This window comes from Phocoena sinus, chromosome 20 (genome assembly GCF_008692025.1).
Source record: "Phocoena sinus isolate mPhoSin1 chromosome 20, mPhoSin1.pri, whole genome shotgun sequence".
Classification (NCBI taxonomy): Eukaryota; Metazoa; Chordata; class Mammalia; order Artiodactyla; family Phocoenidae; genus Phocoena; species Phocoena sinus.
Window position 1 is genome coordinate 54,336,714 of NC_045782.1, and position 17,199 is coordinate 54,353,912.

A 17,199-nucleotide genomic window follows, 5' to 3' on the forward strand; every position below is an offset into this window, starting at 1 on the left:
TCATTGCTATACAGTTTTGTTACCTACCCTTTCGAGTCAGGCCCCAACAAAGGTCCCGCTGCCCAGTGTCCTTGGAGCTAGTAGAATGACACTGAGTTCGGTTCAGAAGCAAAGCCAAGCTTCATTCTTCGATCAAAGAATGGAGACGGACGAACTCCCACCTTAGAATACCAGCTCTCCAGACAGGCCCTGGGCGGGTTCTTGACCTGGGGAAGGAGGAGGAAGTCTCGCGAGAAGCGGAAGGAGCTCTCGCGGGGAGGACCAGAGCTCTCGCGGGGAGGACCAGAGTTCTCGCGGGCCTGATCGGAGTTCTCGCGGGCCTGCTCCAGATCCCGTCCGGGCGCAGCGTCTCTGCGCACGGCCTGCTGTTGCTGCCTCCATCTTCAGTTGGGAAGTTGTGCAGATGCTTTGCACTAGAAACTCTGGTCTGAAGGTGCTGGGTTTGAGGCCTATGCCCGCTGCACCGTTTGAGCCAGTGAAACTAGACTAAGTGCAGAAGAAAAGAAAAGAGAAAAAGGTTAGACTTTGTTGTATTACCCATATTCTATTTTTATTTCCTGGGAATTGTTAATGGGCTTGGCGGTGACAGCTTTTCCTCTTTGTTCCTTCTCTTTTGTGTGGAGGAGGGGTCTGGGTCTGGTGAGGGGACAGCTGTTGAGGTGGAGGGAATCTGCATTATGCCTGCCTTTGCCATTCCCCGCCACGACACCGACCCTGAATTTCAGCAATATTGTGGCAGCGGTGCTTTGCAGAGTAACAGCAGCCAGGGCAGGAGGCAAATCCGATTCCAAAAGGGCTGTTTTCTTTAGCGCTAAGAGCACAGCATAGGTACAGGTTCCATATCAAAGGAAAAGGGATCAAGTCTGTGCAACCTCACATCAGGACCTGGACTGCGGGGGTGGGGTTGGGTGGGGAAGGCAGGTCCGTCCATCCTCTATGCAAGTTTTCTGTGAAAGACCTATCCTTTGCTCATTCACTCACTTATTCAGTCAACAAACATGTATTCAGCACATGCTTAGAGTGGAATAAGGCCAAACCCCGTCTTGAAAAGGTATGTTTGGGACTTCCCTGGCGGTCCAGTGGTTAGGACTCCGTGCTTCCAATGCAGGGGACGCCGGTTCGATCCCTGGTCGGGGAACTAAGATCCCACATGCTGCAAGGCGCGGCCAAAAAATAAAATACAGTAGCAGTAGTAAAATAATTAAGAAAAATAAGAGGTATGTGCCTCTAAGTATCACCTCCCCATCTCTCAAGGCCCTGCCGAGCTTCTGAGAGGGCGCTTCTTTGAGAACGGATGAACAAGGCACAGACCATCCTAAGCGAGCTCTCCCTTTGCATCTCCACTCCTCCTGAGCTAGAGCTCGTCACAGGCCTCCTCTGAAACCCTGGGGGCCGAAAAACCTGACCGAGGTGGAGGGTGTGAATTTTGAAAATAACAGTAAAAACAGCTGTGTGGCGGTAGCTCATTGAGGTTCGCAGACAGCTTTCACATGCTTTAGCTGAACGAGAGGTAACTTGGGGGTTTGTCAGGCGTGAGCTCAAAGGCATGATCCCTCCCTGCTGGCTCTTGAGGTTACTGCTCGGGAGGAAGATGCCCAAGGCAGGCCCCTTGACTCCTCGGCAGCACGGCCATGCTTGAGGGGCACTGGGCAGATGGCGCGTTTCGCCAGAAAGTTAGCCACCGCTCCCGATTGTACTCTCTGGGCCCCGCGCCCCCAAATGATCAGATCACAGAAGGACAGCGTCGAAATCTCGTTCACCTGGCTCAGTCTTTCTAGTCAGCTGCTCCCCTAGCGTGGTCATCTATTCACAAAACAAAAAAGTGACGAAAACCTAATTTTAAAAAAATCGGAGGAGGATGATTTTAGAGATCCAGTCTGGTTTCAGGATTTGGGGTTGTTGGTGTTTCTGTGGGTGTTTTCTTGGACCCCCAATAAGCATTAAAACAAAACAAAACACCCAAACTCGACTGGTTCTCAAGTTTTCACCCTGTGCCATTTCTTACCATACGTCATGGAATCCACAATTATAGGACCCAGAACCGAGTTAATCTTTTTAGGGACAAATTGTGGCACATTCTGTTTTCGAGGGCTGTTTCAAGTCTAAATATCCTTGTCAGTGATTTATGATCTTTCCTGATTGTTTATTTAGTTTCCTTCGTCTTGAAAAAAAAAAGGGCACCTTTTAGGGTCAGCCCTCAGAGAACAGCAACTGGACATCTCTCCAGTGTCAGCCCAGCCTCTGGCTTCTGCGGCTACCCAGGCGTAAGGACCAGGACTATGACATGTCTCCAGGCATTTGGTCACCGTCAGGAGATGCTACTCCCTCCATTACAGCTAGGGTTCTGCGAGTTGTGGTGGGGAGGGAATCAGCAAACCTGGCTGATTCAAATGCAATTCCGTTCTTCACTTTCAAGCATTTTGGGTTTGAGAAAACCCCAAACACTTTGAGCCCCGGGCACTTTTTCCATTAATTCTTTTAAACTGATGTGTATGTCAAGGGAAATTTAATATGTAGGTTTCTGATTCATTTACACTTAACTCATCAAAATATTGTTCTGTAAGAGGCATTCGGTGTCCAAGAAATCTTAAGAGCCTTTTTATAAGCTTTTAAACTTCTTTTAAACGTTAAGAAACAGAAGTTGCAGTCTCCCCAAAGTAAACAGGAGTGAATCCCTGGTGGGGGGGAGGGAAGGAGAGAGGGGGAAAGGGGGGTGGAGGGTAGGCGCCAATACATGCTGACCTCCACCCCCGAGACACCAACACGGAGCCCAGGATTTTCCAGTCCCCTCCTGGTGCTCAAGGTCTCACCCACAATCAGGGAATCAGGGGAACAATGGGTGGTTCTACCTTTTTGAATTCTGAAGGCAAAGACAAGCTCTTTTAGGCGCCCTGCTGCTGGCAGAAAAATCTCCCAAGTGTTCTCCAGAGAAGAAGGATATAGACTCCAAATTTTTACTTCCAGGCAAGACCCTTTTTTTTTTTCCCCTTCAAAGAAAGTGTTCATAATGTGTCCTTTCATTTATAATTTTATGAAGGTCTCAATTGAACATGTAAAGAAAGTGGAAAAATTCTAAGTTGCCGTGGATGTTTGGCATTTTTCCCACTCTTCTAAAATCTACTTTCTCCCCCAAGCAAAATGGTTTCAGAGACTCTAGTAAAAGGGGGAGGACAGTAAGGGAAGCTTTCTGGAATCAGGAGTCTTCATGAGGTACATTGATACTTTAATTGTTTGAGTGTTTTCACCCTGTTTCACTGGGCTTCCTGTGTTACGAGGAGACTCTTTTGCATTTCATAATGCCTGTAACTTCTGCAGACAGCACTCACGTGTTTTATCTCCTTTTACCGATTAATCCGCAAAGTAGTAGATATCACAGAATCTAGCATCTCTTGTTTAGGTTTGTTGTGCATTGTTTTCATGTTTCTAAAAAGAGGAAGAAACAATGAAATGAATGAAATGAAATCATCCGTGATAAAAAATTTTGTTGTTTTTGGATTTTTAAAAAAATCCTTATAGACGAGCAAATACAGAAAGCATTCATGTTCAGAAAAGGAGCCAAGGGAAAATGTTAGACAACACTTCTCAGGTTTATCGAGTATATTATTTATTAAGTGGAGGCTTTTTAACTTGGTCTGAGTTTCAAGTTATTTATATTAGCAATATCTGTTTTCCTCCTGCCTTGTTTAAACAGATTCAGGTCTTCTAAAGACTGGTATTTTACTCAGATTGAAATGTACTTTCTACTATTATCTTAGATGATTTCAGGTGCAGAGACCAAGATCTTTTACACACTGTAGAAGTTGGTGATCAAAGAGTAGATCAAGAAATAAGAGAAGCTGGAGGCTAAGGCAGGCAAGACCCTTGTCACAGAAGTACAGGCGGAATGTGTTTTGTGAATTCAGTGCCTTACCTGTGGATCCAAAGCCAATATAGATTCTGGGTGCTCATCCTTTGCAAGGACTTTTCCAACAGAGTTTCTTGAGACACATTTTTTGTAACCTGGTCAAATGTTGCTCTACTGCCAGCCTATTGGGTAAGGAATGCCTGACACTTCTGTGTTGCCTGATATAGATGTGGAGATCTTTGTGTAAGTGGATTTAGAAATTCTTCCAGGAGTTCCAAAAGAAAGATGAAAAACATCCTTCTGAAAAACAGGTAGACTTGTGGGTACTTTAAGATACTTGTCTTTCAGTTAGTATTTAAATGTCTCTTTTTTTTTTGAGTAAATTTCAAATAGCATTATTATCACATTCCCAACTATATTATAGTTTACGTCACTGTTAAATTCTTTGTATTCTTTTAATTTTTCTCCTTTTGATAAACTAATATGACATATCTTTATAACTGCTTTTGCTTTTTTTTAGAACCCTTTTTGAGCGTTTAGTTTTACAGCATTCCCTAAATCGTAGGTGTAGGGTGTGCTTCTTACTATCCTGAAATATTGGTATTATGATTTCCAGTATTGCTTTTGTGCTACTTGAATTATCAGTTGGCAAAGGAAATCCTTGTCCAAAGGCTACCTTTATTTTCAGCAAGTTTTTAAATTTTTTCTTTCTTGAATTGAAGTTCCTATAAAAAAACAACTGATGTGAATGCAGTGGACATTTATTGAATAGTTTCTTTCTGTTAGGTTTACTATCATTCCATTTAACTGTGGCAACTGCCCCATTTCATAACAGAAAATGTGGCTTAAAGAAGTCACTTGATGCAGATTTTTTTTTTTTTTTTGGCCGTACCTTGCGGCATGGCACGTGGGATCTTTGTTCCCTAACTAGGGATCGAACCCATGCCCCCCTGCAGTGGAAGCATGGATTCTTAACCACTGGACCACCAGGTAATTCCTCTGATGCGGATATTGATTAGGTAAACCAATACAGATGCTTTGGTGCCAAGTTACTTGAGAATGTTGTCTGGACAATCTCCTTGTGGTGATGTTTGGGTTAATGACCCAGCATCAGAACAGGGCCTTCTGAATTGAGAACATGTGACAGAGCTGGTTACATTTTCTTTGACATAATATTTTTCTTAAGTTCATAGGAATAATTCTTATACCCAGAAGCATATTTGCTCATCTGAGTTGTATCGGTATATTTCTAGTTTTTATTTGTTCATTGATCGACTCAGTTAATGAATACTGACTAATGGCTGGATAAGGCTAGAAACAGATATAGAAAGATTATACACCCAAATACCTGGCTTTGGGTGTATAACCTAGTAGGGGAAATATAGAGAGAATTAATTAGAAAGCCATGTCAGAAGGTCTGATGCTGGTACTTTGCAAAACACTTAGCTTTATCTGATGACTTCCAACTTGGCCATGATATCCTATTTAGGAAACTGGTATCCTATTTTACTAAGAGGACAGAAGCACCTTCATAACATGTACAAACACTTCCTAGAATTAACCTCTTTTCTGCTCTGTAAACTTCACCTCGGGTAGGTCTTTGGATTTGCCACGAAACATCAGATTAGCCCGATTCAAACTATGATTCCGAACTCTGGAAATATGCATGTGATGCCGAAAGCTATGCTTGATTTTTGGTTCCCTTATGGCTCTTAGTCACCGGGAAAGGAGAGAGTCGATTTCCAGTTTATATCTAATTGTAAAAGCTTTATTTGAACATTAAATAAATACTTTTCATTCCAGTTAGATCTGCAATCCTAAACCTTTCTTGTAACAATGGCAGAAGCCCCTTCCCCAAATTGCCTTTTTCTTTATGGACCATTAAACCAGCAGAAAACACTAATTAAATGATCATTAGTTTGAAGACAAATAATTATACTTAGATTTACATGTTGCCTTTTATGTTCAAAGAGCTGCTTAGGCATCAACTAATTAATCTACAAATGAAGAGTACTTCCAGCATTACTCTGTAATTAGACAATCTCAGGGGGCCACCAGAGGATTGCCAAGGGGGAGTTAAACAGTTTCGCAGGCCTCTGTGGCATTTGTTTTTTTCATCGCTCAGGTAAAATGGCCAGACCTAAATTCAGTTGCCAACTCATTATTCTCATTTACAAATAAATTATTTTTTAAAACACCAAAGTTACATAACTGATGAGGACCTGGAAATAAAAACAAATGAATAACGAAAAATATTGCCTTTAATCTGAACTGTTTGGGTTATTTTTTAAAAAATTTTATTCCCCCATGAACAGTGAACTTAAGTGAGTCTGTTTCATGATATGTGGTAGACTGTACTTACTCTCTTTTCTTTATTAGCGTACTCTTTTGCAAAAGCTGTTGCACTGTGTGTGTGTGTGTGTGTGTGTGTGTGTGTGTATGTGTATGGTTAGGCGGTAGAGAATTAATACTTTTTTGAGGCCTTGGTTTTCTGAGTGTTAAGGTTTTGAGATAAGACAGCTCCTAAATATATATTGAGAAACAGACAGAATTTTGCAAGTGTTTTGGGGAAGCAAATGCTTGTGACCATAAAATTATTATTATTTTTTGTTTATTGATTAGATGTTGGAAGTCTCTTTGGTGTAATGATGGATATAATAAAGTGAAATAGGTCTTTATAAACTCATGACCAAATTGTAACAAAATGAGGATCATTGATAGTAACAAAAGATAGTCCTGTGTTCTCATCTGTATGTGAGGTTAGGTGGTATGCGATATTAAAATGTTCAGTTTCTGTGACCAAATAGCTACGAACTCTCCCTGAAATACAATCAGTCATCTCAGCTTCAAGAAATAGAGGGATGTAACAGTCAGTGAATTCAGTTCAAGTTTCTGGATTTGGTTGGTTTCGAATGAGCTTGTGTTGAATGCTAACCTTTCTCCAATTCAGTAACTAGCTTGTATATGAAAATGAAACGTTTGCAGGAAAGCTTTCCCCATTAATTTTGGGACTTGTAGCTCAGCACTTACTTGTATTAACTTCTCTTCCCTCCCCCTTCACTTACTTGCAGTAAATTAAAATGATGATCTGCTTTTAAATTACAGTTTGGTAAGTGGGTGTCTTTGGGAGTAGCAGCTTAATTTTCTCACTGTGAACATGCAGTTTCCAACCTGTCAAGACAAGCATAGATTTACCATGCCACACAGGCATTCTGATACGAAATTTGGAAAGTTGGGATTGTTAGAAGAACTAGAAAGCGTAGATTGCACTCAGTTTGGACAAAGATAAACAGAAAACATGCTTTTTTTATGAAATCAGAGATTAAATGAGTTGATGGCCTCAGGCCTAGACATTCACATAAGCCAGAGTGGAAAATTATAGACTAAAATACATCTGATATCAAAGAGAATGACTCTCTCCAAAAGCCCTCACTTTTTATTGGAACCAAGGATTTTTTTTTAATAAGCTCAGCAACTCCCAGGATTTTAAAAAGAAAAATAAAATCCTCAAAACAACATGGCTTTTATCCAACACTTCTGTGATTTTTCAAATGACCAGATTTGGAACTTTAATCACCTCACACCTAGGGATTTTTTATGTGTGTTTTAATTTGTGAGGCATGTCCACAGACAAAATGACTCATGAAGAACAGAATCAGACTCATCTCCCAACTGGCCCTCTTCCTCCATCAAATGAAGAAAGTCAACTTGGCCTTGGGATTTTAGAGTGTCCCCAAGTAGCCTTTAAATGTATGCAGTGTTCATCTTACATCTATGATCACTGGTTCCTTTTGAAACGTACTTCAGCTCTTGCTTAAGTAAATCCATTCATGGACAATTATTTGGGAAATTGGAAAATCCTTTTCCTTGTGGAACCTTTCTTCCTGGGCCGCCTCCTAACTTGAGATGATGACTGTTTTGGTTCACACAACCCATGGATCCCACTCTGTGAGCTTGTTTTATAGTCAGTGAAATGTAACCTTGAAATACACTTGGAAAGTGTGTAGGAGCTAAGATAATGCCTTTTGAGAGTTACTGGTGGCCTCTGAAATCATAATTCACAGAAAGTCACTGCTGGCTAAGATCTCCCTTGAAGGGAGAAGTAGAAGGGGAAATAGATGGATTCTATCATATACTGAAGGAGAAATAGATGGATTCTATCATGTATTTTTCTCTTAAGGAATCAAGTCTTGATTCTGTTGGAGTTGGTAACGCTAATGTCACTGTTCTTTTTCCTCAGAGATAGGATGGCACTGGTTAAGAAACAAAAGTCTGTTAATTAACATTTCAGATTGTGTCCCAAATCACTTGGAAGTCTAACAACAATAGAAAGAAAAAGAACAACATCAACAATAGAGAAACACAGTCTTGGAGAATACTAACCCTTTTCTAATAAAGGGAGCAACAGCTCGTTTTGCTCCTTTGCTGATGTGCTACAACTTTGCCCTACAGGAAGAGGCTTTTTCTAACTAGTATCTTATAATGGTTTAAAAATCCCAACTGGACTGGCTATCTGTGTGACCTTGGGACTCCTCAAGCTTCCATTCTTTCACCTGCAGAATGGGATGGATAGAGTACTTGCCTTGTATTTGGTGATCAGCGGTCCTGCCTTGCATAGGCTTCTCTCGGTTTTCGTTCTGAAAACCCCAGGTTTTAGGTAACTCCTCAGTTCTGCACAAACCAGTGCAGTTGGTCACCCTATTCATGAGAAACAAATGAGAAGATGTGTGCAACATATATGGCATGGTACGTGGCACACAAAATATTTATTTTAGCCAATGGATTGGAAGGGATCAAACTTTATCTTTTTTTTTTTCTTTTCCCCTCCCATATATTTTGGATGTGCTTTTGTAAAACAAGAGGGAAATACGATTTCCCATAACCAGCTGTCAGATTTGGTCAGTCTTCCTGGGGACCATGAGGGACTTGTGTCATCTCTTTCTGAGGACGTTCCAGGAGGGAACGTGGGGTATAGAGGAGTTAGGTACTGAACAGCGCTACGAATAAGGGCGTTTTGTTGTCTTTGTTTCCTCTGTCCATCATGATGGGGATTTCATCTCGGCTCAGGTCTTGTTCCCATGGACATTTCCAGCCCTAATCCTCTTGGGTCCCCAGATTTTCAACTTTATACCTTTCCTCATAATCACAACAGCCACCATATATTCAACCCTTACTATGTCACAAATGATCTTTAAGCCCTTTTACATATATTAACTCATTAAACCTAACAGCAGCTCAAGAAGTAGCAACTGTTGTTTCCCCCCCATTTCACAGGTGAAGACACACTGACACAGAGAGATGGAGAAACTAGCCTGGGGTTTAAGAGTTAGCTGGGTGGAGCTGAGATGCAAATCAAGGTGGGCTGTCCTCCTCCAGTCCTTCTCTCCTCACTTGTAAAATGGGCTAATAGTAACTGCTTACCTAACTTGCAGGGCTGTTGACAGAATCTGATGATTTTGTACATGTTGAAAGCACGTCCGCTTCCAAATATTAGATACATGTGCCCTCACTATTCTTTCATCACTTTTATTTGCTCACTTGTGCTGCAACTCTGAAACTGCAAACATTTCGAGCGGTAACAGGACCACCCTAAGTAGGTCCCCTGTAATCAAGGACACAAAGCCTTATTTCCTTGGAGTCACCCCCTTGGGGATGAAATTTAGAGCAAAGAACTGTCCCAACTCCTCAGGTCTGTGATGCCTCCGCCTCTACCCCCCTCTTCAATAGCACCGTTGCTATGAGACTCAAAACACAAAACGAGGTCCCTGGCATCACTGTTGCGCAGGACAAAAGTGGACCGTGCAGCTTTGAAGATGGGAAACAGATGATAAAGTTTAGGTGAGGATTGAATTACCATTATGCAGCCTCTAACTGCAAACTAATTAGAATTCAGGCCAGTTTCTAAGAAGCCGACCAAACAACGACGTCCTTAGAACAGGAAATAAAAGGAGCACGACACTGGAGCTTGGGTTCGCTCTGGATTAGAACGCTCAGCAGGGGCGGTGTGGCGCGCACACTGCGGAATATTCACTCTTCCCCCATCTCTGTAGCACGCGCACACACCACACTCACTGATTAATGAAGGCTGCACGTGTACAGCGACATCAGCATTGGAGCCGCTGAATATGGGGAATCTCACCCAATATTGGCTAGTTTATTTTCAGGCGTGGACAGGATGGTCATTAAAAACAGAGCCAGATATGGTGTCCTACCTAAACCTGGCACCTCTGCTGCCCTGCCCCTGGCAGCATCTGCGGAGCCTGCCTTTCCCTTGTTGGGCATGCAAACCTTTCACTCATCAGAGGCCCAGAGTACTTTGGAAGCTTTGGATGTGTCAGTATCAGTCAACTAATGGAAGCCATGTGTTTGCAGAATGGAAAAAACCTGGCATCTTCAGGATGCAGACACGTCTTGCTATAAATGGGTCTAAAGCAGAGACTTCTTGAGTCCTTTTCTTAGTAGATTGTCGGCCACCCTGCTGATTAACTATTTTTTTTTTTTTTAAACATCTTTATTGGGGTATAATTGCTTTACAATGGTGTGTTAGTTTCTGCTTTATAACAAAGTGAATCAGCTATACATATACATATGTTCCCATATGTCTTCCCTCTTGCGTCTCCCTCCCTCCCACTCTCCCCATCCCACACTTCCAGGCTGTCACAAAGCACCGAGCTAATATCCCTGTGCCTTGCGGCTGCTTCCCCCCAGCTATCTACCTTACTACGTTTGTTAGTGTGTATATGTCCATGACTCTCTCTCGCCCTGTCAAAACTCACCCTTCCCCCTCCCCATATCCTCAAGTCCGTTCTCCGGTAGGTCTGCGTCTTTATTCCTATCTTACCCCTAGGTTCTTCATGACATTTTTTTCCCTTAAATTCCATATATATGTGTTAGCATACGGTATTTGTCTTTTTCTTTCTGACTTACTTCACTCTGTATGACAGACTCTAGGTCTATCCATCTCATTACAAATAGCTCAATTTCATTTCTTTTTAAGGCTGAGTAATATTCCATTGTGTATATGTGCCACATCTTTATCCATTCATCCGATGATGGGCGCTTAGGTTGTTTCCATGTCCTGGCTATTGTAAATAGAGCTGCAATGAACATTTTGGTACATGACTCTTTTTGAATTTTGGTTTTCTCAGGGTATATGCCAAGTAGTGGGATTGCTGGGTCATATGGTAATTCTATTTGTAGTTTTTTAAGGAACCTCCATACTGTTCTCCACAGTGGCTGAACCAATTCACATTCCCACCAGCAGTGCAAGAGTGTCCCCTTTTCTCCACACCCTCTCCAGCATTTATTGTTTCTAGATTTTTTGATGATGGCCATTCTGACTGGTGTGAGATGATATCTCATTGTAGTTTTGATTTGCATTTCTCTAATGATTAATGATGTTGAGCATTCTTTCATGTGTTTGTTGGCATTCTGTATATCTTCTTTGGAGAAATGTCTATTTAGGTCTTCTGCCCATTTTTGGATGGGGTTGTTTGTTTTTTTGTTATTGAGCTGCATGAGCTGCTTGTAAATTTTGGAGATTAATCCTTTGTCAGTTGCTTCATTTGCAAATGTTTTCTCCCATTCTGAGGGTTGTCTTTTGGTCTTGGTTATGGTTTCCTTTGCTGTGCCAAAGCTTTGAAGTTTCATTAGGTCCCATTTGTTTATTTTTGTTTTTATTTCCATTACTCTAGGAGGTGGGTCAGAAAGGATCTTGCTGTGGTTTATGTCATAGAGTGTTCTTCCTATGTTTTCTTCTAAGAGTTTGATAGTTTCTGGCCTTACATTTAGGTCTTTAATCCATTTTGAGCTTATTTTTGTGTATGGTGTTAGGGAGTGATCTAATCTCATACTTTTACATGTACCTGTCCAGTTTTCCCAGCACCATTTATTGAAGAGGCTGTCCTTTCTCCACTGTACATTCCTGCCTCCTTTATCAAAGATAAGGTGTCCATATGTGCGTGGGTTTATCTCTGGGCTTTCTATCCTGTTCCACTGATCTATCTTTCTGTTTTTGTGCCAGTACCATACTGTCTTGATTACTGTTGCTTTGTAATATAGTCTGAAGTCAGGGAGCCTTATTCCTCCAGCTCCTTTTTTCGTTCTCAAGATTGCTTTGGCTATTCGGGGTCTTTTGTGTTTCCATACAAATTGCGAAATTTTTTGTTCTAGTTCTGTGAAAAATGCCAGTGGTAGTTTGATAGGGATTGCATTGAATCTGTAGATTGCTTTGGGTAGTAGAGTCATTTTCACAATGTTGATTCTTCCCATCCAAGAACATGGTATATCTCTCCATCTATTTGTATCATCTTTAATTTCTTTCATCAGTGTCTTATAATTTTCTGCATACAGGTCTTTCGTATCCTTAGGTAGGTTTATTCCTAGATATTTTATTCTTTTTGTTGCAGTGGTAAATGGGAGTGTTTTCTTGATTTCACTTTCAGATTTTTCATCATTAGTATATAGGAATGCCAGAGATTTCTGTGCATTAATTTTGTATCCTGCTACTTTACCAAATTCATTGATTAGCTCTAGTAGTTTTCTGGTAGCATCTTTAGGATTCTCTATGTATAGTATCATGTCATCTGCAAACAGTGACAGCTTTACTTCTTCTTTTCCGATTTGGATTCCTTTTATTTCCTTTTCTTCTCTGATTGCTGTGGCTAAAACTTCCAAAACTATGTTGAATAAGAGTGGTGAGAGTGGGCAACCTTGTCTTGTTCCTGATCTTAGTGGAAATGCTTTCAGTTTTTCACCATTGAGGATGATGTTTGCTGTGGGCTTGTCGTATATGGCTTTTATTATGTTTAGGAAAGTTCCCTCTATGCCTACTTTCTGGAGGGTTTTTATCATAAATGGGTGTTGAATTTTGTCGAAAGCTTTCTCTGCATCTATTGAGATGATCATATGGTTTTTCTCCTTCAATTTGTTAATATGGTTTATCACATTGATAGATTTGCGTATATTGAAGAATCCTTGCATTCCTGGAATAAACCCCACTTGATCATGGTGTATGATCCTTTTAATGTGCTTTTGGATTCTGTTTGCTAGTATTTTGTTGAGGATTTTTGCATCTATGTTCATCAGTGATATTGGCCTGTAGTTTTCTTTCTTTGTGACATCCTTGTCTGGTTTTGGTATCAAGGTGATGGTGGCTTTGTAGAAGGAATTTGGGAGTGTTCCTCCCTCTGCTATATTTTGGAAGAGTTTGAGAAGGATAGGTGTTAGCTCTTCTCTAAACGTTTGATAGAATTCACCTGTGAAGCCATCTGGTCCTGGGCTTTTGTTTGTTGGAAGGTTTTTAATCACAGTTTCAATTTCAGTGCTTGTGATTGGTCTGTTCATATTTTCTATTTCTTCCTGATTCAGTCTTGGCAGGTTGTGCATTTCTAAGAATTTGTCCATTTCTTCCAGATTGTCCATTTTATTGGCATAGAGTTGCTTGTAGTAATCTCTCATGATTTTTTTTATTTCTGCAGTGTCAGTTGTTACTTCTCCTTTTTCATTTCTAATTCTATTGATTTGAGTCTTCTCCCTTTTTTTCTTGATGAGTCTGGCTAGTGGTTTATCTATTTTGTTTATCTTCTCAAAGAACCAGCTTTTAGTTTTATTGATCTTTGCTATTGTTTCCTTCATTTCTTTTTCATTTATTTCTGATCTGATTTTTATGATTTCTTTCCTTCTGCTAGCTTTGGGGTTTTTTTGTTCTTCTTTCTCTAATTGCTTGAGGTGCAAGGTTAGGCTGTTTATTCGAGATGTTTCCTGCTTCTTAAGGTGGGCTTGTATTGCTATAAACTTCCCCCTTAGAACTGCTTTTGCTGCATCCCATAGGTTTTGGGTCGTTGTGTCTCCATTGTCATTTGTTTCTAGGTATTTTTTTATTTCCTCTTTGATTTCTTCAGTGATCACTTCATTATTAAGTAGTGTATTGTTTAGCCTCCATGTGTTTGTATTTTTTACAGATCTTTTCCTGTAATTGATATCTAGTCTCATGGCGTTGTGGTCGGAAAAGATACTTGATACAATTTCAGTTTTCTTAAATTTACCAAGGCTTGATTTGTGACCCAAGATATGATCTATCCTGGAGAATGTTCCATGAGCACTTGAGAAAAATGTGTATTCTGTTGTTTTTGGATGGAGTGTCCTATAAATATCAATTAAGTCCATCTTGTTTAATGTATCATTTAAAGCTTGTGTTTCCTTATTTATTTTCATTTTGGATGATCTGTCCATGGGTGAAAGTGGGGTGTTAAAGTCCCCTACTATGAATGTGTTACTGTTGATCTCCCCTTTTATGGTTGTATTTGCCTTATGTATTGAGGTGCTCCTATGTTGGGTGCATAAATATTTACAATTGTTATATCTTCTTCTTGGATCGATCCCTTGATCATTATGTAGTGTCCTTCTTTGTCCCTTTTAATAGTCCTTATTTTAAAGTCTATTTTGTCTGATATGAGAATTGCTACTCCAGCTTTCTTTTGGTTTCCATTTGCATGGAATATCTTTTTCCATCCCCTTACTTTCAGTCTGTATGTGTCTCTAGTTCTGAAGTGGGTCTCTTGTAGACAGCATATATAAGGGTCTTGTTTTTGTATCCATTCAGCCAATCTGTGTCTTTTGGTGGGAGCATTTAGTCCATTTACATTTAAGGTAATTATCGATATGTATGTTCCTATTTCCATTTTATATATTGTTTTGGGTTCGCTACTATAGGTCATTTCCTTCTCTTGTGTTTCGTGTCTAGAGAAGTTCCTTTAGCATTTGTTGTAAAGCTGGTTTGGTGGTGCTGAACTCTCTCAGCTTTTGCTTGTCTGTAAAGGTTTTAATTTCTCCATCAAATGTGAATGAGATCCTTGCTGGGTAGAGTAGTCTTGGTTGCAGGCTATTCTCCTTCATCACTTTCAGTATGTCCTGCCACTCCCTTCTGGCTTGTAGGGTTTCTGCTGAGAGATCAGCTGTTAACCTTATGGGGATTCCCTTGTGTGTTATTTGTTGTTTTTCCCTTGCTGCTTTTAATATGCTTTCTTTGTATTTAATTTTTGACAGTTTGATTAATATGTGTCTTGGCGTGTTTCTCCTTGTATTTATCCTGTATGGGACCCTCTGTGCTTCCTGGACTTGATTAACTATTTCCTTTCCCATATTAGGGAAGTTTTCAACTATAATCTCTTCGAATATTTTCTCAGTCCCTTTCTTTCTTTCTTCTTCTTCTGGAACCCCTATAATTCGAATGTTGGTGCGTTTCATGTTGTCCCAGAGGTCTCTGAGACTGTCCTCAGTTCTTTTCATTCTTTTTTCTTTATTCTGCTCTGCAGTAGTTATTTCCACTACTTTATCTTCCAGGTCACTTATCCGTTCTTCTGCCTCAGTTATTCTGCTATTGATCCTATCTAGAGTGATTTTAATTTCATTTATTGCATTGTTCATCGTTGCTTGTTTCATCTTTAGTTCTTGTAGGTCCTTGTTAACTGTTTCTTGCATTTTGTCCATTCTACTTCCAAGATTTCGGATCATCCTTACTATCATTATTCTGAATTCTTTTTCAGGTAGATTGCCTATTTCCTCTTCATTTGTTAGGTCTGGTGGGTTTTTATCTTGCTCCTTCATCTGCTGTGTGTTTTTCTGTCTTCTCATTTTGCTTATCTTACTGTGTTTGGGGTCTCCTTTTTGCAGGCTGCAGGTTCGTAGTTCCCGTTGTTTTTGATGTCTGTCTCCAGTGGCTAAGGTTGTTTCAGTGGGTTGTGTAGGCTTCCTGGTGGAGGGGACTAGTGCCTGTGTTGTGCTGGATGAGGCTGGATCTTGTCTCTCTAGTGGGCAGGTTCACGTCTGGTGGTGTGTTTTGGGGTGTCTGTGGCCTTATTATGATTTTAGGCAGCCTCTCTGCTAATGGGTGGGGTTGTGTTCCTGTTTTGCTAGTTGTTTGGCATAGGTTGTCCAGCACTGTGGCTTGCTGGTCGTTGAGTGAAGCTGGGTGCTGGTGTTAAGATGGAGGTCTCTGGGATATTTCCACCGTTTAATATTATGTGGAGCTGGGAGGTCTCTTGTTGACCAGTGTCCTGAAGTTGGCTCTCCTACCTCAGAGGCAGAGCCCTGACTCCTGGCTGGAGCACCAAGAGCCTTTCATCCACACAGCTCAGAATAAAAGGGAGAAAAAGTAGGGAGAATTAGTAGAAGTATGAGTAAAGAAAGAAGGAAAGGAGGAAAGGAAGGAAGGAAGAAAGAAGCAAAGAAGGAAAGAAAGGAGGGAGGGAGGGAGGAAGGAAGGAAGGAGGGAAAGAAGGAAAAAAGACAGAAAGAAAGATGATACAGTAAAAATAAAATAAAGTATAATATAGTTATTGAATTAAAAAATATTTAGAAAAAAAAAAGGGACGGATAGAACCTTAGGACAAATGTTGGAAGCAAAGCTATACAGAGAAAATCTTACACAGAAGCATACACATACACCTTCACAAAAAGAGGTAAAGGGGGAAAGATCATAAATCCTGCTCCCTGAGACCACCTCCTCAATTTGGGGTGATTCGTTGTCTAAAGGAGGGAAGGAAGGAAGGAAAGAAAGAAAGAACGAAGGTAAAGTATAATAAAGTTATTACAATTAAACTTAATTATTAAGAAAAAGAATTTTTTAAAAAAAGTCATGGACGGATAGAGCCCTAGGACAAATGGTGGAAGCAAGAGTATACAGACCAGATCTCACACAGAAGCATACACGTACACATTCACAAAAAGAGGAAAAGGGAAAAAAATCATAGATCTCGCTCCTAAATTCCACCTCTTCAATTTGGGATCATTCCTTGTCTATTCAGGTATTCCACAGATGCAGGGTATATCAAGTTGATTGTGGAGCTTTAATCCGCTGCTTCTGTGGCTGCTGGGAGAGATTTCCCTTTCTCTTCTTTGTTTTCACAGCTCACAGGAGCTCAGCTTTGGATTTGGCCCTGCCTCTGCGTGTAGGTCGCTGGAGGGCGTCTGTTTTTTCGCTCAGACAGGACGGGGTTAAAGGAGCCGCTGATTCGGGGCCTCCGGCTCACTCAGGCCGTGGGTTGGGGGATGGGGGAAGGAGGGGCACTGCGTGCGGGGCCGGCCTGCGGCGGCAGAGGCAGCGTGACGTTGCGGCAGAGGCCGGCGTGACGTTGCACCAGCCTGAGGCCCGCCGTGCGCTGTCCCGGGGAAGTTGTCCCTGGATCCCGGGAACCTGGCAGTGGCGGGCTGCACAGGCTCCGCGGAAGAGGGGTGTGGAGAGTGACCTGTGCTCGCACACAGGCCCCTTGGTGGCGGCAGCAGCAGCCTTAGCGTCTCCCGCCCGTCTCTGGGGTCCGCGGTTTTAGCCGCGGCTCGCGCCCGTCTCTGGGGTT